Genomic DNA, 27428 nt, shown 5'->3' on the forward strand with positions numbered 1-27428 from the left:
AGTTCAAAGCAAAGAAATCCCGAGGAAAAGCCTCCTAGGATGTATACTAACACATTGGAGGGATATAGTGGGCTGAGAGGGTACAGAGAGTAAAAGAGCCCTTATCAAATATTGTAATCAGTGGTGGCCACTTTATAAACTAGAGGATGGAGCGGAGTGGCCCCTAAATGGAACTACTAATTATAACACCATATTACAGTCAATGTTGTTTTTGTGAAAAGAAGGAAAATGGGATGAAATGTTGTATATTGATGTTGTTTCAGCATCTTGGAGGGAAAAGGTATGGAATTAAGTTGGCCCCTGACTGAGCCTTTGATGTCGGCATTAGAAAAGTAAAGGCTAGAGAAAGATAAAGGAAGTGTTAAAAGGTTTGTTGAAAGTGTTAAAGGTATTCGAAGTTGAATGAGCAGGGAAAGGTGATGTAGGCATTATCTAAGTAACAGTCTAGAAGTTTTGGTATATTTGCATATTTGCTGTGGTGTTTGTTCAGTTTCCCAAGCATCAGGGAGGGGGGGAACAGCCTGCTCCACCAGGGGCCTCTCCAATGGCCTCAGGGGGGCTTCGGCTCCAGCGCCTGGAGCGCCTCCTCCCCCTCCTTCTGCACTGACTTTGGTGTCTGCGAGGGGGTTTCTCGCTCTCCCAGCCGCTGTTGAGCAGCAGGTTTTTGTTTGTTTCTTTGTTTGTTTGTTTTTGTGGATGTGCTCTCACAGAGGCACGGACTGTGTTGCTATGGCTTGGCTCTGGGCAGCAGTGGGCCCCTTTAGGGCCAGATGAAATTGTCCCTTATCTACCATGGGGAGGTTTCTGTTTTTGTTTTGTTTTGTTTTGTTTTTTTCACGGGGGCTGCCACTGCAGTTTCGCACCCCCACACCCCTCACACCCCCCGAACCTTGCCATCAAACCCAATATACTGGGGCAGCTAAGTCATTACTGACTTGTAAAGTATCAGGGATTAAATTAACCAATGAAACCCTAAATGTGATGGGGGTAGAAGGGAGTGGGATAATAGTGCCACTTTTGGGGGATACCAAGCTGAGACTAGGGGATAAAATGATCACGGGGCAATTATTGTATGTATCCAAGGCGGAGACTAACTTGTTGGGGAGGGATTTGATGATTAAATTGGGCATTCAACTAGTAAATTGTTAGACTGGAATAACAGTGTTATTAATGGAGTGCTCTCTGGCCCTGAGAGAAAAACGTACATGTATATTCACCTCTGACTGGAAAGACCTGAAGTGAAATGGGGGTGGAAGCAACAATATAGGTGGACAATTTTACCTCAGGGGTTTACAGGGCCACCTATCTATTTGGGTAAATTCTAAAAAAGATTTTGGGGCAATTACAACCTCCCAAGGAGGTATTAATGTTACAGATATGTGGATCATTTTAAGGAAAATCGATACTCCCTGATGGGAGAGAAATGCTGAATAAAGTGATAATGAGGCAAATATTAACTGTTTTACATCAGAAGAATCATTGGGAGGTGCAAGCAATGTGTGATGTTGTTCTAAGAAAGCATATCTGTGTAGGAATATATACTTTAGGGAAGCACACATGCAGAGGATGTACTACTATATGTCAAAGGGTAAATAAAAAGGTCTTCTGTAACCTATCTAGAGGGGTCGGGAGTCAGGGCTTTGACCTTTCCAAAGTATACAGGTAGATTTTACTGAGTTACTTGTTTGTCCTAATTGACCACGTGACTGAATGGGTGTAAAGCTTTACTGCAAGGATTAAAGCAGGCCTTAGAGATTGAGTGGGATTTTCACAGCCCTTGGCACCCCTCCTCTTCTGGAAAGGTAGAGCGAATGAATGGTGAAATTAAGAAACAACTAACAAAACTTGTGCTGGAAACTAAGGCTTCTTGGGTAAAATGCTTACCTCTTGCACTGTTAAACATATGGACGCAGCCCAGAACTGATATAGGAATTTCTCCTTTTGAAATGCTATATAGTATGCCCTATGACTTGGAATTGCCACTTGATCACCCTCAATTCTAATTAAGACTTGGAAAGAGACTTCTTTAACACCACGATGGGGAAGGCCCCTATGTTGTTTTGCTTACCACAGAAAAGGCTATTCGAACTGCGGAGAAAGGATGGACACATGCCAGCCGTGTGAAAGGACCAGTCCGGGAAGGTAAATGGGAGGCAGCTCCAGGCCCTGACGACTTGAAGCTGACCCTAAGACGGACTCGATAAGTATTGTATATTATCTGTGTATCGTGGGAAGGGGAGGAGGCCCTGTTTCGAAGGCTCCCTAGTAGGTTCCCCTGAAGAACACTGCTGCTGCCAAGAAGAACCAATAACTTGTAGTTCGCTGCAACCGAACTGACAAGCGAGGCAGAGAAGTGAAAACGGTGGGGGACGGAGGGGCCGACAATTTAGATGGGCTCCGACCACCTCCTACGATACATGGGAGTCAGTATCATCGTTTTGGTCAGCTATGGGTCTGCGCATCCCCACCAGCCTTTTAAATGGAGCTTAATCAGATGGGAGGATCAATTCATCATCCAGCAAACAACGACAGCGGGTGCTCCCAGTTTCCGCATCACATTATGTGACCTGGCGTCAGTGCAGCCATGCTTTAACCGATCAGGATTTTATTTCTGCCCAAGTTCTAACCCGGGAAAGGGGTACTGTAATTACCCGAACGCGTATTATTGTGCATACTGGGGGTGTGAAACCATTGCTACAGACTGGACACTCGGGTCTGGGTAAATTTTTACAAGTGGGATATGGGCTGCAAGGTTGTAACTGACAAGCAGATCCCCGTTACAGGTGGCAAGGGCATGGTATAGGGTATACAGGAACCTTATACGGAAATAAAGAAATTTGCAAGGTTCTATATATAAATATAACAAACTTGGACGATACTAGCTGGGTACTAGGAAAATTGTCAGATTTTACGAACACGGAACAGATAGGGGAGGACTCATACTAATAAAAAGAAGGATGCTGATAGGCTCAGGCAGTAGGACCAAATGAGGTATTGTCAGAAAATGTCCAGGGAATCCAGCCTGTGGAAAATACTACAGTGCCAACCCTCGGCAGCCCTACAATCTCAGGTAAAGCCGAGAATGATAACATAGCTGAGAATAACATATGGGGGGGTCATGAATGCCAGCTACCAATTATTAAACAAAACAAGCCCAAATGTAACAAAACACTGTTGATTATGCTTTAGTATAAGGCCTTCATATTATGATGCTATCAGGGATCCTGGGGATCCCACCCGCACAAACAAGAACAGCCCTCTACATTGCAGTTGGGGAAAAGACATAAGGGTAACACTAACACAAGTCACTGGAGGTGGTAGGTGTGTGGGCACGGTTCCTAGTGGGAAGTGTCACCTATGTACTACCATGTAGAATGGAAAACAATCAACTGAGTGGCTAATCCCAGCCAACAACACTAGGTGGGTTTGTTCGTCAGTGGGTGTAACTCCTTGTCTATCACTAAAACTCTTTAATGAGTCTCATGATTTTTGTATACAGGTGATAATTATACCAAGGATTCTATACCACCCTGAGGATTGTATGTATACCCAGCACACAGTGGCAAGTTATCATCTGGAAAGACGGGAACCATTCACGGCTCTAACTTTGGCCACCCTAATAATCCTGGGAGGAGCTGGAGCGGGGACCAGGGTAGCCTCATTGGTTAAACAAAATCAAGAATTTACTTCCTTACGCATTGCTGTGGACGAGGACCTGACACAAATTGAACAATCCATCTCGGCCCTGGAAAATCTATCAGGTCACTTTCAGAGGTAGTGTTACAAAATCGTAGGGGATTAGTTTTGGTATTTTTTTTACAACAGGATGGGCTGTTTGCAGCTCTGAAAGAGGAATGCTGTGTATGCTGATCACACTGGAGTGGTAAGAGATACAATGGCAAGACCCAGGGAAGGGTTGGAAAAAAGGAAACGGGAGAATGAAGCCCGACAGAGCTGGTACGAATCCTGGTTTAATTATTCACCTTGGCTTACTACTTTATTATCAACAATAGCAGGACCTTTGTTGTTATTAATAATAGCACTAACTTTTGGACCATGTATTTTTAATAAATTGATTGCGATTGTAAAGGGATGTTTAGAAGCGGCACATCTAATGCTCATATGTGCCAAATACGAGCCAATAAGTACCAATGAAGGAATCAAGGAAACATTATTTCTTAGTAGCCAGGCATTGCAGAGCTTCAATGAACAAAATGAGTAACTAAAAGAAAAAGGAGGAATTGTAATACACAATAAATGTTTGTTCATTGTCTTTTGTATTATAAAACAAGGAGTTCCGTTTGAGGAGCAGGAGTTGCAAAAGCTCCCTGCTGAAGTAAGATGTATAATACTTGGCTAGACACTATGAAAATTCTTTTGCTTAATGTAACAAAAAAGAGAACCCCCTCCCCTTCTCTCCTTCTGCATCTCAGTTGCCTCTTTTGTTCAAAGACACTGCTGCAAAGTTCATGTAACCATCTCCTGATAAGTTGCTAAACTAGTGTATCAACATCCTGCATTCCTGTCTCACGCTGGGCCAACATGACCAAATAAAAAAAAAATAAGCTGAACCACAACGCCGAGGAAGACTACGGCCTTCATCTTCACGACCACCAGAGGGACAGAGACGACCCCCTAGCAACAGTGCGCGCAGTTGCAGAACATACCAGGATGTGCTGCGTAATCCCAGAATTACCAAGCTATAAAAAGGGACCCTGGCACGGGTGAGGTGCGCGCCGTTGGTGGAACCGAGACTCCCCGGCCGCCCAGCGCTGTTTTGCTTGCTGTTGCTTACTCAATAAATTCCTTTCTATTATTAATACAATGCTCTCTGACAATTAATTAAGGGGGCAACTTATAACAGCTCTAAGGATTGAAGCCTATTTTTAACATTTTATATGTTGATTGGCATTCACAGAGCAGTGTTCAATGGTAGGCCTCACAGCTGGTTTCCTCTGGATTTCCGATAATCCAACAAATTTCTCCTTCTGTTGATAGTAGTCTCACCCTAGTATACAACAGTCTTGTAGTAGCAAGTCCTGGTCCCTGCCAAATAATTATCAGTACAGGAAAGATCTGAGAAACGTTCTAAATGGATACTGTCAGTAGATGTTTGCAATGATTTTAAAAAATCTGAACAGATTTGATTCAGACGTCCTTCATCTGTAAAAACATTTCCTGATATGCTTTCTCATCCTCTCCTGAAAGTCTGTGGCAAGGTCCAAGGACTAACTTTTTCCATATCTCATTCTTCAGTTTACTTCCAATAGTCCCTGTTGTGTCAGCCAAAATCCTAGTGTCATTTATTTCTGTTTATTCACTATTCTTCCTGTACGCAAATTACTCCCTCCCTCATTACTTTTGTTTTACCTCACCCATCCACAAACTTTATCCCTTGGTAATTTTATCTCCCAGTTGATAGCTTGATTTAACCAAGTCTCTGTCATTCCAATGTAATCATAATTTTCCCTCAACACATGTTTCTAATACAGCAATCTTGTTATATACATGTATGTTTCTAGCATTTGTAAAACACATTCATCCTGTTCTTTGTCCTTTTTGGTCACTTTTTTTTTTTGAATGTGTAGAAAGAAAGGGTTTCCACATTGACTTAATTTACAAATTCAGTGCCCCTTTCTCTAAGCGTTAAAGTCCTTATCTTTTTTTTTTATGTGAACTCTGGCTTCTGAGCAATAAAAGAAAATTAAGACTCTTTAAATTACTTTTCTCATCTCAGTCTGAAAGTGTTTCTGCAAAGTCAATCTCTTTTGATTTTGAAGGGTTGTTAAGCCTTCTCTTTAGGTAAGAGACCTCAAACTTCTCTCCACAGAGGATTTTGAACCAGTATACCAGTAGTTAGCCTATAAGATCAATCCTTTGCCTCCTTTATTCAGATTGCCCTTTGAAAGTTACTTAAATGGTAGACCCACGTGATTAGTAATTTCTTTGTCAAGCAGTCACTCATGCTGTCAGTCCTCTCTGGGTGCCAATACCTTCAGTGTGCACTAAAATTCCTGGAAGCTTTCTGACACCCTTTCAGTATTTTGAACTTTTGTCTGGTTGAGAATTGGAATATTGATTTAGTTGTCTAGGTTGCTTATACCACGTGTCGTCGTTCCCCACCTTTTATTTTCTTCATTGTTCTCCTTTTCTGACAGAGATAGGGTGATACAGAAGAGTTTGGATGCTTATTAATCAAAAATAAATCGAATTTTGGAAATGGAAAACAATCACTTAACTATCTGTAAATGGCAGAGAGCTGCTCTCTAGCTATCTTGCAGCTGCCCTTGGAAAGTAGAAATCTGGGCTGAGAGGGCTGAAATAATTACACCCTGTTCTGTTTTGAACCAGTCTAATCTTCACTCCAGCTGCTTCTTCCTAAATACAGGGCAGCACCTTAACTATCCAAATGGCTGATTAAATGATAGATTTACCACTTTTCCTAATCTGTGAAAAGCACAGTTCAAAACTATGTGTTTCTTAGTTGAATAAAGCCTGAAGAAAAAGTGATTCTTCTGTAACTCAGATTTATAGCTTCACTCTTCCTTTCCTCCTTTCTCACTTTCACCATGTCCTATTGTCAGCTGTTCCTCTCCAGTTGCCTTATTTTACAGCTATTGCTTCCCACTGCTTTTGATATATTTACCTATAACCCACGTCTACATCTGCACACCGACCTTCTCTTGTCTAGCTAACCGGAGACATATTTCACTGCAGTTCTGTGAGCTGCATGAGCTATTATGATTCTGCCCACTGATGAAGATTGACCTGCTGTAGAGGGAATGAAAACCTGGGACGTCTTTTCATTCTTCCTGTCAGTAAAACACCTGCTTCTAAGCCTTCCATTAAGAGAAATAATAATAATAATAAAAATCCACCATATTATATTACAGTAAAACTACACAGTGCAGGGAGATTGATTTAGGCAATATGTGTTTATCCAGGTTGGAATATACTTCGAAGTCTGAGGGTGAGGGCCTCATACTTCAAAGATCTCTGAGGATTTATGGAAAAGTCTGAGAGTGCCGTGGGAACCCATCAGCGTGGACACAGATCTTGGAATCTAGATGTTCGTGTTTGACACATGACTGAACACATGAACCATAAATAACACTGATCCCTGTTTGTAGGAGATGAGCCTTTGATGAGTGGAAGTGGTTCTATTTTGCTGTATCATGGGATAGCGAGCATGGGAAGCAGTGCATCACTAGTTAGTTCAGAAGTGACTGATAGATAGGGTGGACCTTGCTAGCTCTTGCGTAATCTGTTTGCTACTTGGAGAACTCCTTTCTTTCTGCAGTGAGATATATCTTGCTCAGAACTAAATGGAATCTAATTATTTGTGGGCTGAAATAAGAACAAATGGAGATATAGAAAGAACTATGTCTAGGTCAGCAGAGCAATGAAGAAAAAGTCCAAGAGAGGAAAAAGTGTATGACAGCATAAGAGAGGAAAAAGGTAATTCAGAATGCAAGTGAATGCATGTAGGAGAAGAAACTAAACAAAATTAAACAACAAGGTTTTAGAAATAGATTAAGAATACAGACGTAAAAGATAAGTAATAGAGAGTGAAAACATGATTACACCAAGAAAACTGTGTTTAAAAACATGCATTTACCTAACTTAGTACTTGCAAAATACCATGGCATCAGTGCCAAAGATTACTTGACTACTGTTAGCTTGTGCAGCACTAAAAGCAGAATCATGTCAATTGCTTATTTGCAGGATTTTTCCTATTTCTAAGAGTTGATATGGAAATGATCCAGTACGTATCAGTACAATTTCTGAACACTTGAAAAGAGATACTGTGGCTTACCCTTCAGAAAAGAATCTCGAGAGCCGAGTACAGGGGGACAATCACTTCCCTAGCCCTGCTGGCCACACTGCTTCTTATACCAGCCAGGATGCTGTTGGCCTTCTTGGCCAGCTGAGCACACTGCTGGCTCATATTCAGCCGACCATCCTCCAATACTTCGAGGTCTTTTTCCACCTGGCAGCTTTCCAACCACTCATCTCCCAGCCTGTAGCTCTGCTTGGGGTTGTTGTGCCCCAGGTGCAGGACCCGGCACTTGGCCTTGTTGAACTTCATGCAGTTGGCCTCAGCCCATTGGTGCAGCCTATCCAGATCCTCCTGCAGAGCCTTCCTACCCTCGAGCAGATCGACACACACCCCTAACCTGGTGTCATCTGCAAACTTACTGAGGGTGCACTCGATCCCCTCATTCAGATCATCGATAAAGATATTAAAGAGGACTGGCCCTAATCCTGAGCCCTGGGGGACTCCACTAGTGACCGGCCTCCAACTGGCTTTAACTCCAGTTAAGTGTAACTGGATTACAACAGCAGGCATGTTTCTAGCCACACATGCCTTTTTCCAGAGAGAAAGCTGAAGAACGTGGCAACCCACAGGCTGCTGCACCCTGAGGGGCAAGGGCAGAGCAAAGCCCAGGCTGGCACAACACAAAGCGTTGGGGACGGCCATGGCTGCGGAATGCTGGCCCCAAGGGCGGTTGGGCGGTTGGGCAGGCCTGTACCGGCTGCCCGTGCTGACGGGGAGGCTGCTCGGCTGCCTGCTCCTCCCGCTCAAGTGTCCACTCCAGACACAACCTCAACCAGAGGGAGTCAGCTTCTTTTTCCTCTCTATCTGCAAGCAGGATGGTGACACGATCGGGTCAGGATGGGAGTGACCACTGCATGAGGATGAGGGGACAGGGACGGCCTCGGTGAGTCACTGGAGACCCTCGGGCACAGATGTAGGGGATGCCCATGGTTACAGGGGGATGCTGCTCCATTTGGTGCTTTTCCTCTTTCAGCCAGAAACGGCACAGTCCTGGCCTGTCTGGCCTCGAGCACTCAGCTGGTGGAAGAGCTGCCAATGCTCTCCAGGACAGGTAAGATCTCCCCAACCCACACCCACCAAGTTCTAACAGCAAGAAGGATGGTGACATGATCGGGGTAGGATGGGAGTGACCACTGGATCAGGATGACGGAGCAATGACAGCCTCGGTGAGTCGTGGTAGAGCCTCGGGCAGACAGGCAGTGGCTGCCCATGGTCATGGAGGGATGCTGCTCCTCTTTTTCCTTCTCTTATTAAAGCCAGACACACACAGAATTGACTCCAGACCACAGCACACTCCTGGCCACTCTCCCCTTGAGAAGTCAGCTGGAAGGAAGAACTTGCCATGCTCTTCTGGAGAGGTAAGATCACCCCAAACCACACTCACCAAGGTCCACAGCAAACAGGAAGGTGATTCAATTGGTCCAGGACGGCAGTGAGCACTCCAACTGGATGAAGGGAGGTGGTCAGACTTGGTAAGATGCTGGAGAACCTCGGGCACAGAGGCAGGGTCATGCTGTGGTCACACGGGGGTGCTGCTCCGTTTGTTCTTTCTGATATTAAAGGCAGACACACACAGCGATGGGACAAGAGCACGGTACAGTCCTGGCCTCTCTCCCCTTGAGAAGTCATCTGGAAGGAACTTCCAGCGCTCTCCAGGACAGGTAAGATCGCCCCAACCTACGCCCAGCAGGCTGTAAGAGCAAGGAGGACGGTGACATGATCGGGCCAGGAGGGCAATGACCGCTGCATGGGGATAACGGGACATGGACAGCCTCGGTGAGTAACTGGAGACCCTCAGGCACAGAGGCAGCGGCTGCCCGTGTTGACAGAGGGATGCTGCTCTGTTTGGTGCTTCTTCTCTTTCAGCCAAAATCCAACAGCGATTGGACCAGACCACGGCACAATCCTGGCTGCTCTCCCATTGAGCAGTCAGCTGGAATAAGAGCTGCCAACGCTCTCCAGGACAGGTAAAATTGCCCCAACCCACACCCGCTGGGTTCTATTAGCAAGCAGGACGGTGACACGATCAGGCTAGGATGGGAGTGACCGCTCCATCAGAACAACGAGACACAAACGGCCTTGGTGACTCGCTGGAGACCCTCGGGCAGAGAGGCAGGGGCTGCCTGTTCTCACAGAGGGATGCTGCTCCATTTGGTGCTTCTCCTTTTGCAGCCAGACACACACAGCGATGGGACCAAACCACAGCACACTCCTGGCCACTCTCCCCATGAGAACTCAGCAGGAAGGAAGAGCTGCCAACACTCTACCTGACAGGTAAGATCACCCGAAGCTACAACCCCGATGGTCCACAGCAAGCAGGAAGCTGGCAGAATGGGGGCAGGACGGCAGTGAATGGTGCATCAGGAAGACGGGACACAGACAGCCCCGGTGAGTCACTGGAGACCATTGGGCATAGAGGCAGGGTCAGCCCCTGGTCACACAGGGATGCTGCTCCGTTTGTTCTTTCTCTTATTAAAACCAGACACACACAGCCATGGGAAGCAGACGATGGCACAATCGTGGCGACTCTCCTTTTGAGAAGAAATCTGGAAGGAACTTCCAGCGCTCTCCAGTAAGAGTAAGATCTCCCCAACCCACATCCACCACTGTTCACAGAAAGCAGGAATATCACACCATCAGGCTAGGAGGGCAGTGACCGCTCCATGGAAACGATGGAACACGGAAAGCCTCGGTGAGTCGCTAGAGACCCTTGGGCACAGAGGCAGGGGATGCTCGTGTTCAGGGAGGGATGCTGCTCTGTCTCGTGGTGCTTGTCTTTTAGCCAGTAATGTACAGTAATGGAACCAGAGAATCGCACAATATTGGCTCTCGCCTTGAGAAATCAGCTGGAAGGAAGAGCTGCCAACACTCCAGGACACGTAGGATCGCCGAACCCACACCCACCAGGCTCTAACTGCAATCAGGACGGTGACATGTTCGGGGTAGAACAGGAGTGACTGCTGGATCAGGATGACGGAACACGGACAGCCTCAGTGAGTCGTGGTAGACTCGGGCAGAGAGGCAGGGGCTGCCTGTGATCACATGGGGGTGCTCCTCCATTTGTTTTGTCTTTTATTAAAGTCAGACACATACAGCGATGGGACGAGACCACAGCACAATCCTGGCCTCTCTCCCCTTGAGAAGTCAGCTGGAAGGAACCTCCAGCACTCTCCAGGACAGGTAAGACCTCATTAACTTACGCCCAGCAGGCTGTAAAAGCAAGCAGTATGGTGACACGCTCAGGCCAGGAGGGCAGTGACCGCTCCATGAGGACAAAGGGACGCGGAAAGCCTTGGTGAGTCACTAGATACTCTTGAGCAGAGACGCAGGGGCTGCCCATGGTTGCAGGGGGTTGCTGTTCCGTGTGGTGCTTTCCCACTTTCAGCTAGAAACGGCACAATCCTGGCGTCTCTGTCCTTGACCACTCATCTAGGAGGAAGAGCTGCCAACGCTCCCTAGGACAGGTAGATCACCCCAACCCACATCCACCAGCCTCTAACATCAAGCATGAAGGTTACACGCTCAGGCCAGGAGGGCAGTGACTGCTCCATCAGGACGATGGGACAGGGACGGCCTCGGTGAGTCGCTGGAGACCCTTGGGCACAGAGGCAGGGGCTGCCTGTGTTCACAGAGGGATGTGTGATTGTAGCAGACCACGGTACAACCTTGACCGCTCTCCCCTTGAGAAGTCATCTTTGAGGAAGAGCTGCCAATGCTCTCTAGGACAGGTGAGATTTCCCCAACCCACACCCACCAGGTTCTATCAGCAAGGAGGACGGTGTCATTATAGGGGTAGGATGGGAGTGGCCGCTGTTTGAGGACGACGGGATAATGACAGCCTCGGTGAGTCGCTGGAGACCCTTGGGCAGTGAAGTATGGGCAGCCTGTGGTCTTAGGGGGATGCTTCTCCGTTTGTTGGTTCTTCTTTTTCAGCCAGAATCACACAGCGATTGGACCAGACCATGTCAAAATCCTGGCCGCTCTCCCCTTGAGAAGTCTGCTTGAATAAGTGCTGCCAATGCACTCCAGGACAGGTAAGATTGCCCAAATCCACACCCACCACTGTCCACAGTAAGCAGGACGGTGACATGATCAGGCTAGGACGGGAGTGAGCGCTCCATCAAGATGATGGGACACGGACAGCCTCGGTGAGTCGCTAGATACTCTCGAGCAGAGAGGCAGGGGCTTCTCGTGGTCACAGGGAGGTGCTGCTCCGTTTGGTGCTTCTCCTTTTGCAGCCAGATTCACACAGCGATGGGACCAAACCACGGCACAATCCTGGCCTCTCTCCCCTTTAGAAGTCAACTGGGAGGAAGAGCTGCCAATGCTCTCCAGGACAGGTAAGATTGCCCCAAACCACACCCACCAGGTTCTAACAGCAAGGAGGACGGTGACATGATCGGGGTGGGACGGGAGTGGTCGCTGCATCAGGATGACAGAACAATGACAGCCTTGGTGAGTTGCTGGAGACACTCGGGCACAGAGGCAGGGGCTGCCCGTTCTCACAGAGGGATGCTGCTCTGTTTGGTGCTTCTTCTCTTTCAGCCAAAATCACACGAATTGTGGACCAGAACACGACACAATCCTGGCTGCTCTCCCGTTGAGCAGTCAGCTGGAATAAGAGCTGCCAATGCTCTCCAGGGCAGGCAAGATTGTCCCAGGCCACACACACCAGGTTCTATTAGCAAGCAGGACGGTGACATGATCGTGGTAGGACGGGAGTGACCACTGGATCAGGATGATGGAGCAATGACAGTCTCAGTGAGTCACGATAGAGCCTCGGGCAGAGAGGCAGGGACTGCCATGGTCGTAGGGGGTTGCTGTTCTGTTTGGTGCTTTCCCACTTTCAGCCAGAAACAGCACAATCCTGGCCTCTCTGCCCTCGAGCACTCAGCTGGAAGGAAGAGCTGCCAATGCTCTCCAGGACAGGTAAGATCGCCCCAGCCCACACCCACCAGCCACTAACAGCAAGCAGGATGGTGACATGTTCAGGCCAGGAGGGCAGTGACCGCTCCATGAGGATGATGGAACAGTGAGTCGCTAGAGACCGTCGGGCACAGAAGTAGGGGCTGCCCGTGTTCACAGAGGGATGCTGCTCTGTCTTGTGGTGCTTCTCTTTCAGCCAGAAATGCACAGCATGGAACCAGACAACGGTATAATCCTGGCCACTCTCCCCTTGAGAAGTCAGCTGTAAGGAAGAGCTCCTAATGCTCTCCAGCACAGGTAAGATCTCCCCAGCCCACACCCGCCAGGCTCTAACTGCAAGCAGGACGGTGACATGATCGGGTCAGGACAGGAGTGACCACTGCATGAGGATGAGGGGACAGGGACGGCCTCGGTGAGTCGCTGGAGACCCTCAGGAACAGAGGCAAGTGCTGCCCATGGTTACTGGGGGATGCTGCTCCATTTGGTGCTTTTCCTCTTTCAGACAGAAACATACCTAGTGATGAGACCGGACCATGGCACACTGCTGACATCTCTCGCTTTGAGATCTCAGCAAGAAAAGATGCCAACGCTCTCCAGGACAGATAAGACAGCCCCAAGCCATTCCCCGCCACGGTGTCACCACGCTAAGTGGGAATACGGCACATTTAAGCTACAAGGAACATCTCCTGGACATCAGGAAGATGCGAGATGGACAGCCTTGGTGTGAGGCTGGGAAAGCCTCGTGCAAGGAGGAAGGAATGGCTTCCAGTGCTGAGAGGGGGTGGCTGCTCGGTTTGTCGCCTCCTCTATTAGAGCTGGAGACACTGACAGTGCTGGAATGAAGCCATGGCACACTCCTGGACTCTCTCGCATTGAGAAGTCAGCTGGAAAAGGTGTCCACAATCTCCAGTACAGGGAATTTCACCCCAACCCACACCCCAGCATGGTCTCATAGCAAACAGGACAGTGACACACTTGGGCCAGGACGGGAGTGACCGCTCCATCAGGATGATGGGAGACGGATTGACGTGGTGAGACGCTCGGGTCCGTTGGGCACAGAGGCAGGGTCAGCCCCTGGTCACACAGGGATGCTGCTCCATTTGTTCTTTCTCTTATTAAAGCCAGACACACACAGTGATGGGAAGCAGACGATGGCACAATCGTGGCAACTCTCCCTTTGAGAAGACATCTGGAAGGAACATCCAGCACTCTCCAGGACAGGTAAGATCACCCTAACCCACACCCACCACCCATAACAGTAAGCAGGAAGGTGACATGCTCGAGCCAGGAGTGCAGTGACCGCTCCATGAGGACGATGGGACAGGGACAGCTTTGGTGAGTCGCTAGAGACCCTAGGGCACAGAGGAAGGGGCTGCCCTGTTCACAGAGGGATGTTGCTCTATTTGGTGCTTCTTCTTTTTCAGCCAGAATCACATGGCGATTGGACCAGACCATGTCAAAATCCTGGCCGCTCTCCCCTTCAGAAGACAGCTGTAAGGAAGATCTGCCAATGCTCTCCGGGACAGGTAAGATTGCCCCAACCCATACCCAGCAGGTTCTATTTGCAAGCAGGACGGTGACACGATCTGGTTAGGACAGGAGTGACCACTCCATCAGGTTGACGGAACACCGACAGCCTCCGTGAGTCGCTGGAGACCCTCGGGCACAGAGACAGGGGCTTCCCAAGCTTAGAGAGGGATGCTCCTGTGTTTGGGGCTTCTTCTCTTTCAGCCAGAATCACACAGCGATGGCACAAAAACACAGCACACTCCTGGCCACTCTCCCCGTGAGAAAGCAGCTGGAATAAGAGCTGCCAACACTCTCTAGGTCAGGTAAGATCTCCCCAACCTACGCCCAGCATGCTGTAACAGCAAGCAGGATGATGACACGCTTGGGCCAGGATGGCAGTGACCTCTCCATGAGGACAACAGGACACAGACAGTCTCGGTGAGTCGCTAGATACTCTTGAGCAGAGAGGCAGGGGCTGCCCATGGTCACAGGGAGGTGTTGCTTTGTTTTGTGCTTCTTCTCTTTCAACCAGACACACACAGCAATGAGACCAGACCAAGGCACACTCCTGGCCTCTCTCCCCTTGAGAAGTTAGCTGGAAGGAACTTCCAGCACTCTCCAGGACAGGTAAGACCTCATCAACCTATGCCCAGAAGCGTTTAAATGAAAGCAGTATGGTGACACGCTCAGGCAAGGAGTGCAGTGACCGCTCCATGAGGACAAAGGGACACGGACAGCCTTGGTGAGTCGCTAGATACTCTTGAGCAGAGACGCAGGGACTGCCATGGTTGCAGGGGGTTGTTGTTCTGTTTGGTGCTTTCCCACTTTCAGCTAGAAACAGCACAGTCCAGAAACAGACACACACAGCCACAAGACCAGACCACAGCAAACTCCTAGCCTCTCTGGCCTCGACTGCTCAGCTGGAAGGAATATCTGCCAACGCTCTACAGGACAGGTAAGATTTCCCAAACGCACACCCACCAGGCTGTAACAGGAAGGAGGATGGTGACAGGATCGGGCCAGGAGGGCAGTGACGGCTCCATGAGGACGATGGGACAGGGACAGCCTCGGTGAGTCGCTGGAGACCCTCGGGCACAGAGGCAGGGGATACTCGTGTTCAGAGAGGGATGCTGCTCTGTCTCGTGGTGCTTCTAATTTAGCCAGAAATGCACAGCGATGGAACCAGACCACGGCACAATCCTGGCCTCTCTCCCATTGAGAAGTCAGGTGGAAGGAAGTTCCAGTGCTCTCGAGGACAGGTAAGATTGCCCCAACCCACACCCACCAGGTTCTAACAGCAAGAAGGATGGTGACATGATTGGGGTAGGACGGGAGTGGTCGCTGCATCAGGATGACAGAACAATGACAGCCTTGGTGAGTCACTGGAGACCCTCGGGCACAGATGTAGGGGCAGCCTGTGCTCTCAGGGGGATGCTGCTCCATTTGGTGCTTCTCTTTTGCAGCCAGATTCACACAGCCATTGACACCAAACCACAGCACAATCCAGACCACTCTCCCCTTGAGAAATCAGCTGGAATGAGCTGCCAATGCTCTCCAGGACAGGTAAGATTGCCCCAACCCACACCCACCAGGTTCTAACAGCAAGAAGGATGGTGACATGATCGGGGTAGGATGGGAGTGACCACTGGATCAGGATGACGGAGCAATGACAGCCTCGGTGAGTCGTGGTAGAGCCTCGGGCAGACAGGCAGTGGCTGCCCATGGTCATGGAGGGATGCTGCTCCTCTTTTTCCTTCTCTTATTAAAGCCAGACACACACAGAATTGACTCCAGACCACAGCACACTCCTGGCCACTCTCCCCTTGAGAAGTCAGCTGGAAGGAAGAACTTGCCATGCTCTTCTGGAGAGGTAAGATCACCCCAAACCACACTCACCAAGGTCCACAGCAAACAGGAAGGTGATTCGATTGGTCCAGGACGGCAGTGAGCACTCCAACAGGATGATGGCAGGAATCAGACTTGGCGAGATGCTCGAGAACCTCGGGCACAGAGGCAGGGTCATGCTGTGGTCACACGGGGGTGCTGCTCCGTTTGTTCTTTCTGATATTAAAGGCAGACACATACAGCGATGGGACAAGAGCACAGCACAGTCCTGGCCTCTCTCCCCTTGAGAAGTCATCTGGAAGGAACTTCCAGCGCTCTCCAGGACAGGTAAGATCGCCCCAACCTACGCCCAGCAGGCTGTAAGAGCAAGGAGGACGGTGACATGATTGGGCCAGGAGGGCAATGACCGCTGCAACAGGATGATGGGACACGGACAGCCTCGGTGAGTAACTGGAGACCCTTAGGCACAGAATCAGGGGCTGCCCGTGTTGCAAGAGGGATGCTGCTCCGTTTGGTGCTTCTTCTCTTTCTCGCAGAATCACATGGTGATTGGACCAGACCACGGCAGAATCCTGGCTGCTCTTCCCTTGAGAATTCAGCTGGAATAAGAGCTGCCAATGCTCTATAGGACAGGTAAGATTGCCACAACCCATACCCACCACTGTCCACAGTAAGCAGGAAGGTGACACGATCAGGCTAGGATGGGAGTGACCGCTCCATGAGGATGACGGGACACGGACAGCCTTGGTGAGTCGCTGGATACACTTGAGCAGAGAGGAAGAGGGTTTGTTCATTGTCATTTGTATTATAAAAACAAGGATTTCTCTTTGAGGAGCGGGAGTTGCGAAAGCTCCCTGCTGAAGTAAGGAGCTGTGTAATGCTTGGCTAGACACTATGAAAATTCTTTTGCTTAATGTAACAAAAAAGAGAACCCCCTCCCCTTCTCTCTTTCTGCATCTCAGTTGCCTCTTTTGTTCAAAGACACTGCTGCAAAGCTCATGTAACCACCTCCTGATAAGTTGTTAAACTAGTGTATCAACATCCTGCCTTCCTGTCTCATGCTGGGCCAACATGACCAAATTAAAAAAAAAAAGAAGTTGAACCACAACGCCGAGGAAGACTACTGCCTTCATCTTCACGATCACCAGAGGGACAGTGACAACCCCCTAGCAACAGTGCACGCAGTTGCAGAACATACCAGGATGCGCTGCGAAATCCTGGAATTACCAAGATATAAAAAGGGAGCCTGGCGGGGGTGAGGTGTGCGCCGTTGGCGGAGCAGAGACTCCCTGGCCGCCCAGCGCTGTTTTGCTTTCTGCTTGCTTACTCAATAAATTCCTTTCCATGATTAATACAATGCTCTCTGACAATTAATTAAGGGGGCAACTTATAACATTGGTGAAGAAGAATGCAGCCTAATGTCCATCCATTTCCTGAGCCATGGCTGGCCCCAGCGCAGGGGCTGCTGAGGAAGCCCAGAGTTGCATTTGTCCCAGCAGCTGTGGTGCCAGCAAATAATACCTGGCCTTTTACTGGCCTGGGAGTGTCCCAAAGGTGCTGGGACTGATGGCAAATGTCATCCTGCAGGGGAATCTGGAGCTGCCCTGTGCCTGGGCCAGGCCTCTTCTGCTGGCCCGGGGACTGGGGTTGGCCCTGCGGGACACAGGCACCCTGTGCTGGGGATCTCCCAGACAAGAGACCAGGACTCCTACAGCTTCACGGACCTCCATTTCCCAAGCCCCAGCCCTGGGGTTGCTGGGGAGGCCCAGAGGCACCTTTGTCCCAGCAGCTGTGGTGCCTTGCGAGAGGCTGCAGCTGTGGTGGCCATGCCCAGAGCCCTGCAGCAGCCTGCAGTGGGCACTGCCCTGGGGCCAGCCCAGCCTGGGCTGTTGGGCTGGGCTGGACTGGGCTGGACTGGGCTGATCTGGGCTGGGGAGAGGGCATCGAAGTGGGTAGAGGTGGGCAGGGGCTGGACTGGACTGGGAACTGCCCAGTACAGGGCAACAACAGCGTCAGGGAGCGGTGGCAGCATTTAGGGGAGGGCTCCCAGCAGGGCTTGGTGCTGCAGAGCCAGGGCTGCACAAAGGGAGGCCAGAGCTGCAGGGGCAGGGGAGAGGAGGCCGCTCTGGGCCCTTGCTGGCCTGGGCAGAGCAGGGAGAGGGCACATGGCATTCACCCCCTCACCGCAGCCTGTCAGGACCTGCAGGACAGCCATGGAGTATCCAGGGTCAGGCTCTGCTCTGTGGCCACAAGCCCGGCGTGCCTCCTGCCATGCTCCATGCGGTGGCTGCAGCAGAGGGTACCCCAGCCAGCCCTTTCATGGGATACTGTCAATCACATCACCCCAGCCCTCTCAAGCGCCCTCCTTGCTGTTCTCTGATGCACACCAGGACCTCCCAGTGCAGGCCGGCCAGCACATCTGCTGAGGACCAGTGCGGCTGCTGCAGGGACAGGGAACTCAGCATGGCCCCTGCAGCCCCCTGCCCTGGGCCTGCCTCTCCCCTTGGCCTCGGGCCCGGCCTTGTCTCTGCTGGCAGGAGCGCTCCGGGCATGTGCTCCCTGGCCTCCCCCCTCCTCTAGACAGCTCTTGCCCACTCAGGCTGCACCACCCCTTGGGCTGCTTCTCCTGGCCTCCCCCACTCCACTGCCTTGACTCCTTGTCTCTGCTGGGTCCCCTCTTTGTCACCCAAATGTGTCCCTTGGCTGTCAGCTCCCTCTGCCTTGACCCACAGGATAGTAAAGATGGGGTGGGACATATTACCATAGTGTGAGGAAGTATTTTTGTAATCTGCATTGGTGATGGCACAAAAAGACACTTCCTTCACCAGTGATCTACATCCTTCTTCAGGTAAATTTTCAGGATCTCTGTTCATCACAGGAGAGGAAATACTGATGGTCACCTGTACTTGCATTGTCATCTCTTTGTCCATCATGGTGTACTCCCTCATCTTCCAGGCACTTCCACACATCTTGAAGAAACAATCCCCGTTGAATGTCCCCTTTCCAGCTGCCTGTTTGGACCGATGCATTTCCCATGGTTCTCCTCATTTGCCCTCCCCTTACTCTTTGATCATTCAGACTTCCCTCACTGACCCAGTTTCTGCTTTGAGCTTCATTGAGTTCAAGCTTGCCCATCGATTAGCAGTCTGCCTAATTGTTTCTGTAGCAAGCTCCTCATCATTTATCATTGAATTAAAATCATATGGAATAATAGTAATCTTAATACCTATACATTCCTATTAATCAGTATAAAACACTTAATTTACAGTCATCCTTTTGTGAGGATAAACCAGTAAGGTAAACCTGACTGGAGACATACAAGATGAGGAGCTTGCTTTGCTGTTTAGAAAATTGCTGCATGTTTTCTTGTTGTTTGTTTTAAAATAAGGAAAAACCCTTCTGTGCCTGTGTGCAGCCAGGTCTCTAAGGAAAGCAGGTGGGAGCTGGTGCAAAGGGGTTCTAACAACCAGCTGCAGACTTCAGTGCAGAAGTGTGGAGTAAGGAAAAGTGATTCAAGCACCTGGTGGCCAGTGAGAGAAGTGTCAGGGTTGGGGTGGTGAGGAGCAAGGTTGTCCATGCACTGTCAGACCTCAAGAGTCTGATTTTCCTCCCTATGGATGTCTCCATTGGAGAAGCCCTGGATTAATATCAATTGAAGAAAGATGCTCAAAACTGAAATGCAACAAAATTCATCCTTTAAAATGAGAAAAGATTTGTATTAGGTGCTTTTTAAATTTTCCTCCTTAACTACACCATGAAAGCTCTCCAATTAGCTGTTCAAGTCTAGAGGATATGAATAACATTATGGAATTCTTTAGTTGTTTAGGTTCTTTAGTTGTTTCTGCATTGTAATGAGTTCCATGGTGGATTTTGGTGCTGTCTGTGAACAGGAGGTAATGACAGGAGAATGATGGAATTGCTTGAGCAAGTAACGTCAGAAGGAAAAATTGAAGTGACTTGGAGTATTAATGGGCCCCACTGAGGGCCGCTACCAAGAGGTTCTCCTCAGGGACTTGTTAGGGCAGATAATTGGAGGCCATGATTACAGATAGGCAAAGAACTGTGCTGAGAAAGATCTGGGTTTGTTGTGCTGAAGTAAAAGGTCCAGGTCCTGACTCCAGCCACTAGAAGGGAATGTCCTGCACTCCCGTGTCTGGCTCTGGGCTCTTGCTTGGGGTCTGTGGGATATGGTGGGCAGTGTGATGCCACAAGAAGAACAGTGGTATGACACCTCCCTGCCTCTGCACAGGGTCTCAAGAAAGCAATGAGCCCCCTTGCAATGACTGCATCTCATCTCCTCATAAGCTGTATCAAAGGGGACAAAAATGTCAGGGCTGCTGGGGCCTTCCCTTCTTGCCAGCACCCACCTCTTTATCCTCTCCAGACTTTCCTATGCTGCCCCACACTTTGTCCTATTTCCTGGAAGGCTGCAGACACCCATCTCTGTTCTTCACCTTGCTCTCATGCTGGCATTTCCGTGGTTTCACCGATGTCTTGTGAACCCTCACCAGCTGTTCCTTCAAACACAAAGCCATGATCTGATCAAAGACACTCTTTGGGTGACCTCTAGCACCACAGCACAACTCTTTGAGGGACATTTATTCTTCTTCATGGCCAATGCCAACCTTCCAAGGTGCATTTTCTGGCAGGTTTTTCTCTACTGCTGTTTTCTACTACCAAAGAAAGTTCCACCTGGGTGGAAACCTGTCCTAGAGTAGGCTTCCCAACCCATTGGCCTTTTTGCGGCCTGTCAGCCAACCAGATAGACGTCACCTCACCAGCATCTTCCAAACCACGGTCCTGCTACTAGCCTTGTAGCTTCTTCTGTAGACAAACCCAAGCCTTGTGCCTGCTACTGTCCAGTCATGGACTTAAACAGAATAGACAGGACAACCCATATCTGGGCCTTCTTTCTGTCTGGGTCATCCTGGGTATGGAGGCAGAGGGGATTCCACAGTCAGCATGCCAAACAGGTGCCTTCTGCTGGCCTACCAGGACCACTGGCAGATGTCAGCTGAGAAGTACAGATCCCAGGTAGAAGTGTGACCTGTCATCTACTTCATAGAATCATAGAATCATAGAATATCCTGAGTTGGAAGGGACCCTTAAGGATCATCAAGTCCAACTCTTGACACCGCACAGGTCTACCCAAAAGTTTAGACCATGTGACTAAGTGCACAGTCCAATCTCTTCTTAAATTCAGACAGGCTCGGTGCAGTGACCACTTCCCTGGGGAGCCTGTTCCAGAGTGCAACCACCCTCTCTGTGAAGAACCCCCTCCTGACGTCCAGCCTAAATTTCCCCTGCCTCAGCTTAACCCCGTTCCCGCGGGTCCTGTCACTAGTGTTAATGGAGAAAAGGTCTCCTGCCTCTCGACAACCCCTTACGAGGAAGTGTTAGACTGTGATGAGGTCTCCCCTCAGCCTCCTCTTCTCCAGGCTGAACAGGCCCAGTGACCTCAGCCGTTCCTCGTACGTCTTCCCCTCCAGGCCTTTCACCATCTTCGTAGCCCTCCTCTGGACACTCTCCAACAGTTTCATGTCCTTTTTATACTGTGGTGCCCAGAACTGCACACAGTACTCGAGGTGAGGCCGCACCAGCGCAGAGTAGAGCGGGACAATCACCTCCCTTGACCTACTAGCGATGCCGTGCTTGATGCACCCCAGGACACGGTTGGCCCTCCTGGCTGCCAGGGCACACTGCTGGCTCATATTCAACTTGCTGTCTACCATGACTCCCAGATCCCTCTCTTCTAGGCTGCTCTCCAGCGTCTCATCGCCCAGTCTGTACATGCAGCCAGGGTTTCCCCGTCCCAGGTGCAGGACCCGGCACTTGCTCTTATTGAACTTCATGCGGTTGGTGATCGCCCAGCTCTCCAACCTGTCCAGATCCCTCTGCAAGGCCTTTCCACCCTCATTCGAGTCCACAACTCCTCCAAGTTTGGTGTCATCAGCAAACTTGCTCAAAATACCTTCTATTCCTACATCCAGATCGTTTATAAAAATATTGAAAAGTACCGGCCCTAAAATGGAGCCTTGAGGGACCCCACTGGTGACCGCCCGTCAGACAATTTCAGACAGAAGTGACCTCACAGTCCCTTTCTGTGACACGTTGCTGCTGCTGCCCTATCAACTGCAGAGACAGAAGTGACCTCACGGTCCCTTTCACAGGCCAATTCCTCCTGCAGTTTTGGGAGAGCCTGAGGTAGAGCTGAGCTCATCAGAGCATTCCCACACATCTTCTCCTTGTGGCCTACAAGCTGATCAAATCCATGGCCCCTCACATTCATTCTGAATGCCATGTGACTGCACAGCAATCTCATGGTTCCTGCCCTGCCACAAGGGAACGAGAACCTAAACTTAAGGGTTAGGAAAAGGGTTAAAGGTGAGCAGGTTAATGCACAGGAAGACAGGCTTTGGAAGTTAGTTGTTCATGAATGGCATTAGGGACTGTGGTAAACCTTTCTGGGTGAGAGATCAAGCAGATGTTTAGTGGGAGGGTTTGGTGTTCTGCTTGTGGTGTCAGGTCTGTGGTTAGGGTATGGGCAAGCTGTTTGTTTGAGGGTTTTGTTTAGGTCTACAAGAATACCAGGGTTAAATAGAGCATTTTAATGCTATTGTTAAGTGCAGGGATTAGGGTGAGCAAGAGAGGAAAGGTAATGGAAAGGGGTTATGGACTAATTTTGGCTAATTTTGGAAAAATTAGAGCAGTGGATTCCTGTAAGGGTGTAGAGTGGCACTGAGATTTGGATATTAATATAACAGATTAAAAAAGGGTAATGGTCTCACATGACTGCTTTAAGTCAGCTTTATGGTGGGATCAACATTACCTGAATATTCTTACTTCTCCAAAATCGTTACCTTCTGTTATCCAAGCTCCTCTTTCTTCCCCCAAATCTCACATCTCTCCTGGCCAGGTTCCCCCTGCCTTCCCCATATCAGTCATCTTCTTAGGGGCAGCTTTCTGATGGCTTTCATGAACTCAGAGTATCTGTCTCACCTCTGTTGGCCACTCTGTTCCCGAGAAAGAAGCAGCTCCTAAGGCAGCATGGAGAAGGACACAAAGGCTGTCGGAGCACCCCGTGCAATGTGCCCTGCAGCTCTGCAACACCACAAAAGTGCACTTCATGCCTACATGTTTTGGTTCCAGAATGGTTCCTATGGACCCAGGATAACTTTTTCCCTTCACTCATGAAGGCTTTGTGATCCCCCAGACATCTCAGAGGCAGTGGCCTCCTCTGTGTCAAAAACTGAAAGCAGCCCTGAAGGATGAATTAGGCAAAAGCTGAAACCTCTGACACGACAACACCTCTTCAAGACCTCTTCCTCTATGAGGCCTATCAGGTACTTAGGAAGAGAGGATCTCACAGACTATTTGTAAAGCAGGTGCATCTGCTGGCCTATCATGGAGACCAGCAGATGTGAGCACAGATCCCAGCCAGGAGTCAAGGGATGACCTGTCAGCTGCTTCAGAAAGAAGTCAACTCTGAGGCTGTTTAACAGCCATTCACTGCCTACTGAACTTAGAGCTTCTGAGGTACCACTGCCCTCGTAATGCCACATGTACAAAACAGCCTGTTCTTGGACAAGAATCTGCCCAAGCTGAAGTGAGCTGGTTGTGATCCTTCAAGCCCATGGCATTGCTGCTGGACTCCCAGCCTCTCTGACGCACAGGATCCAGTTCCATGCCACTCCTGTGTGGTGCTAGGGCAGGAGGGAGCTTGCAGGCAATGTTCCAGCCCCCTGTCTGTTGGTGCTCTCTCAGCTCCTTGTGCAGAGTGAAGATCACGTTATTATTCAGAAGCCATGTGCCTGAAGCTGGCCTAGAAGACACTCAGGGGAAGTGCCCTCCCAGCCCCAGCCCCAGCTCCAGCCACAGCTGGGGGTGCTGCTCTGCAGAGCAAGGGGCCTGTAGTGCCCAGAGTATGGGGGCATTATGCAAGGTCATGCTGGGCAGTCTGGGAGGCAGACCCAGCTCAGGGGGTCACTGCCATTGCCCCAGGGCTGCAACAAATCACTTGCCAGTCTCCTTCGGTGGGGCTGCTGTGTGCCTGGGGGCTGCAGAGCTCTCCTCTGCCTGCTCACACCAGATTGAGCACTTGAGCCCTAGTCAGTCCGCCTTAGACAGGCTCACGCTCTGCGGTTGTCTCCCAGGCTCATATTGTCCGTGCAGATCACCTGGGCTCTCCTGGAAGCTCCTGGCTCCCCCCAGGAAAAAAAAAATAAAATAAAAAAATAATAATAATAAAAAAAAAGGGAAAAAAAAAAACTCATGTACCATCAGCACCATCATGTTCCGTGGAGCCTGAGTGTCTAGGAAATAGAAATATTCATCAGGTGCATGGCCACTAGCAACTAACAGGGAACTGCCTGTCCCTGCCTGCAGTCCCAGCACAGCCCCACAGCAGCACTAGCACCAAGCTCCAGGAGCAGCCGGGCCTGACCCCACCAGCAGGGCTCAGCAGGAGAGGGCAGCAGTGGCAAGAGAGCAGCTCTGCATGCACCAACCACTTGTGTTCCCTGGCTGTGCTGCTGGGACGGGGCTCTTTTCCTCAGCACCCCTGCACACAGGCACTGCCCCTGCAGATCCAGAACAGGTCTCAGAGGAAGGATGTCAAAGAAGGCAGTGCAAGCTCCTTTCTTTTGTTTATATTCACAGAGAGCCTGGCTCGTTGTATGCAGGGTTTTTGAACTATGCTCAACAAGTAGATAATGAAATGGAAATGGGATGAATAATACAATTTTAATGTGCAAAATTAGCTGAATTAAAAATAAACATACACACACACACAGAGAATACTGACCATTCCTGTAATAACTGACATTATCACAGAACCATAGAATCACAGAATCATCATCAACACATGCACCTAATTTGTTGTCATCTGCAAACTTACTGAGGGTGCACTCGATTCCCTCATTCAGAGCTTTGATAAAGATATTAAAGAGAATTGACCCTAATACTGAGCCCTGGGGGATGGCACTAGTGACCAGTCTCCAACTAGATTTAACTCCATTCATCACAAGTCTTTGGGCCTGGCTACCCAGCCAGTTTTAACCTAATGAAGAGTACACCAGTCCAAGCCATAAGCAGCAAGTTTCTTGAGGAGAATTCTGCAGGAAACAGTGTGGAAAGCCTTACTGAAGTCAAGGTAGACCACATCCACAGCCTTTCCCTCATCCACTAGGCACGTCGCATTGTCATAGAAAGTGATCTTTCTATTAGTGACCAAAGAACCTTGTCGTTCTCAAACCTTTAACTAAGTCACTGTTTCTATTGTCGCAGATTCTGTTGGAACTATTCTGTTACATTGGTTGATGATTACATGTTGATTCAATGCACTTACAAACCTTACCATCTAACTTTGCTATTTACCCTCAAAGTATAAAATAAATCATAAATGTCTGCTGCATTCAAGTTGTGTAAAGTCTGATTTGTGACACCCCCCCAGGAGCTTGAGAAAGCCCCTCGGGCACATGCCTGGAGTGCTCCTTCTGCAAGCAGCACTCCATCCCCTGGGAGTTTGCCCGAGCAGAGAATTTCACCTAAAGACTTGCTTTCAGGAGACTTTGCAGTCCTCTCCTGCTCTGCACATCCCTTTCCAACAGGTTAGCAGCTGGTCCCAAGACAGTAGGAAACAGCCCTTCCTGTCTTGGTCATTTGCAAAGCCAGCTTCCCCAGCAATGGAAATTTAGCAAGTCTGTTGACAACACCGAGCTGTGTGGTGCCGTTGACACGCTGGAGGGAAGGGATGCCATCCAGGGGGAACTTAACAGGCTTGAGAGGTGGGCCTGTGCAAATGTCATGAAGTTCATCAAGGCCAAGTGCAAAGTCCTGCTCCTGGCTCAGGGCAATCCCAAATATCAGTACTGAGTGGACAATGAGCAGATTGAGAGCAGCCCTGCAGAGAAGGATTTGAGAGTACTGGTGAATGAGAAGCTTGACATGAGCCATCAGTGTGCACTTACAGCCCAGAAAGCCAACCAAATCCTGGGACGCATCAAAAACAATGTGACCAGCAGGCTGAGGCTCTACTCTGCTCTCAAGAGACCACACCTGGAGTACTGCATCCAGCTCTGTGGCTCAAGCACAACAGATGTGTTAGACTTAGGACAGGACTTCTGGTATGAGCCCAGAGAAAGGCCCCAGAAATGATCAGAGGGCTGGAACACCTCTGCCATGAAGACAAGCTTAGAGGGTCATTCTGGAATGAATTTCAATGTTTCTGAAAACTTTTCTGTAGTTTTCTTGCACCCATTTTACTCCAGGTTCCCACGGAGCAGAGATTCATTTTGGAAATTACCCCACTCACCAGGTAACCTTGAGGACCATAGATTACAAACACCAGCTTCAAAGGCCTCAAAACATAGGATTTTCATGCACTCTAACTGCGCTGTCCTGCGCCTACTGCCCTGAATCAGAACGGACCTCTGGAGTAGTCCACTACCATCATCTTCTCTAAGCACTGATAGTTTTACAGGCAGATGATATTAGTCAGTGCTTTCTGCAGCTGGGTTTTGAAAATTTCTGGGCCCATGACCCAGTGTTGATCCACTGTCTTGGTGTCTGTTCCCCCAGTATAGACACTGATGCCAGAAGGAGGATGGAGCTGGTCAAATTTCAAAGATCAGCTCCCCTTGGACAGTGGGGAATGGCGGTCCATGTGCTCCCCACATGTGATCCCCAAGCTTTGGTACTGATTTGCAAAGCAAATGGTCTGTGTTCTGTGGGATAAATCTGCATGGCCGTGCTAGTCAGAGTGGGAAGCAGACTCAGCCAGGTCCGGATCACTGGGCTGGACCAGACAGAGGTACTTCATGAAGGGGAAAATGATTAACTCCCTAGCTCCCCTTCCCTCTGCCTCGCAAGTGCCCACTCTCTTCTCTCAGACTGCAGAGTCACAGGTTCCCTGTGAATACGTGGCTTTAGTTCTTTCCCTGTGACTGAGCCCATAGTGGGAGATCTCTCACTTTCTGAAGGGCTGCAGTCACTGCCCACACCAGGCTTCGCTGTCCCTGGAGGTACCCTGGGCTCTGCAGGCAGCTCCAGATTCCCCTCCTGACATCATCATCTACATGTGGGAACAGCCCTGGCTACATAATACAGTGACCATTCGCTGCCTCTGCTGTGAGCAGACGCCCGTGGGTGAGTGTTAAATCTAGCCCTTGGTGTCTGACAGGTCACAATGCAACAATGAGCCATTCCCTCCATAACCAAAGCAGGAACAGACTCTTGTAGGGAACAATTCTTTGGGCCTTTTCTTAGCACTGATTTGGGAAGGAAAGGCCATCATTCAGGCATGGCATTG

At 49.6% G+C, this 27428-nt stretch overlaps 1 protein-coding gene across 1 annotated transcript in view; it reads right to left on the minus strand.

The window, feature by feature from the left end:
• The window catches only part of LOC309891548 (scavenger receptor cysteine-rich type 1 protein M130-like), a gene marked incomplete at both ends in the record, with an annotated part of 90259 nt that overhangs the window by 16991 nt on the left and 45840 nt on the right, over positions 1–27428 (minus strand). The gene's annotated exons all lie outside the window — the stretch shown is intronic.

This window comes from Aythya marila (assembly GCF_965140915.1).
Source record: "Aythya marila genome assembly, contig: HAP1_HAP1_SCAFFOLD_158, whole genome shotgun sequence".
In the NCBI taxonomy this organism is placed as follows: Eukaryota; Metazoa; Chordata; class Aves; order Anseriformes; family Anatidae; genus Aythya; species Aythya marila.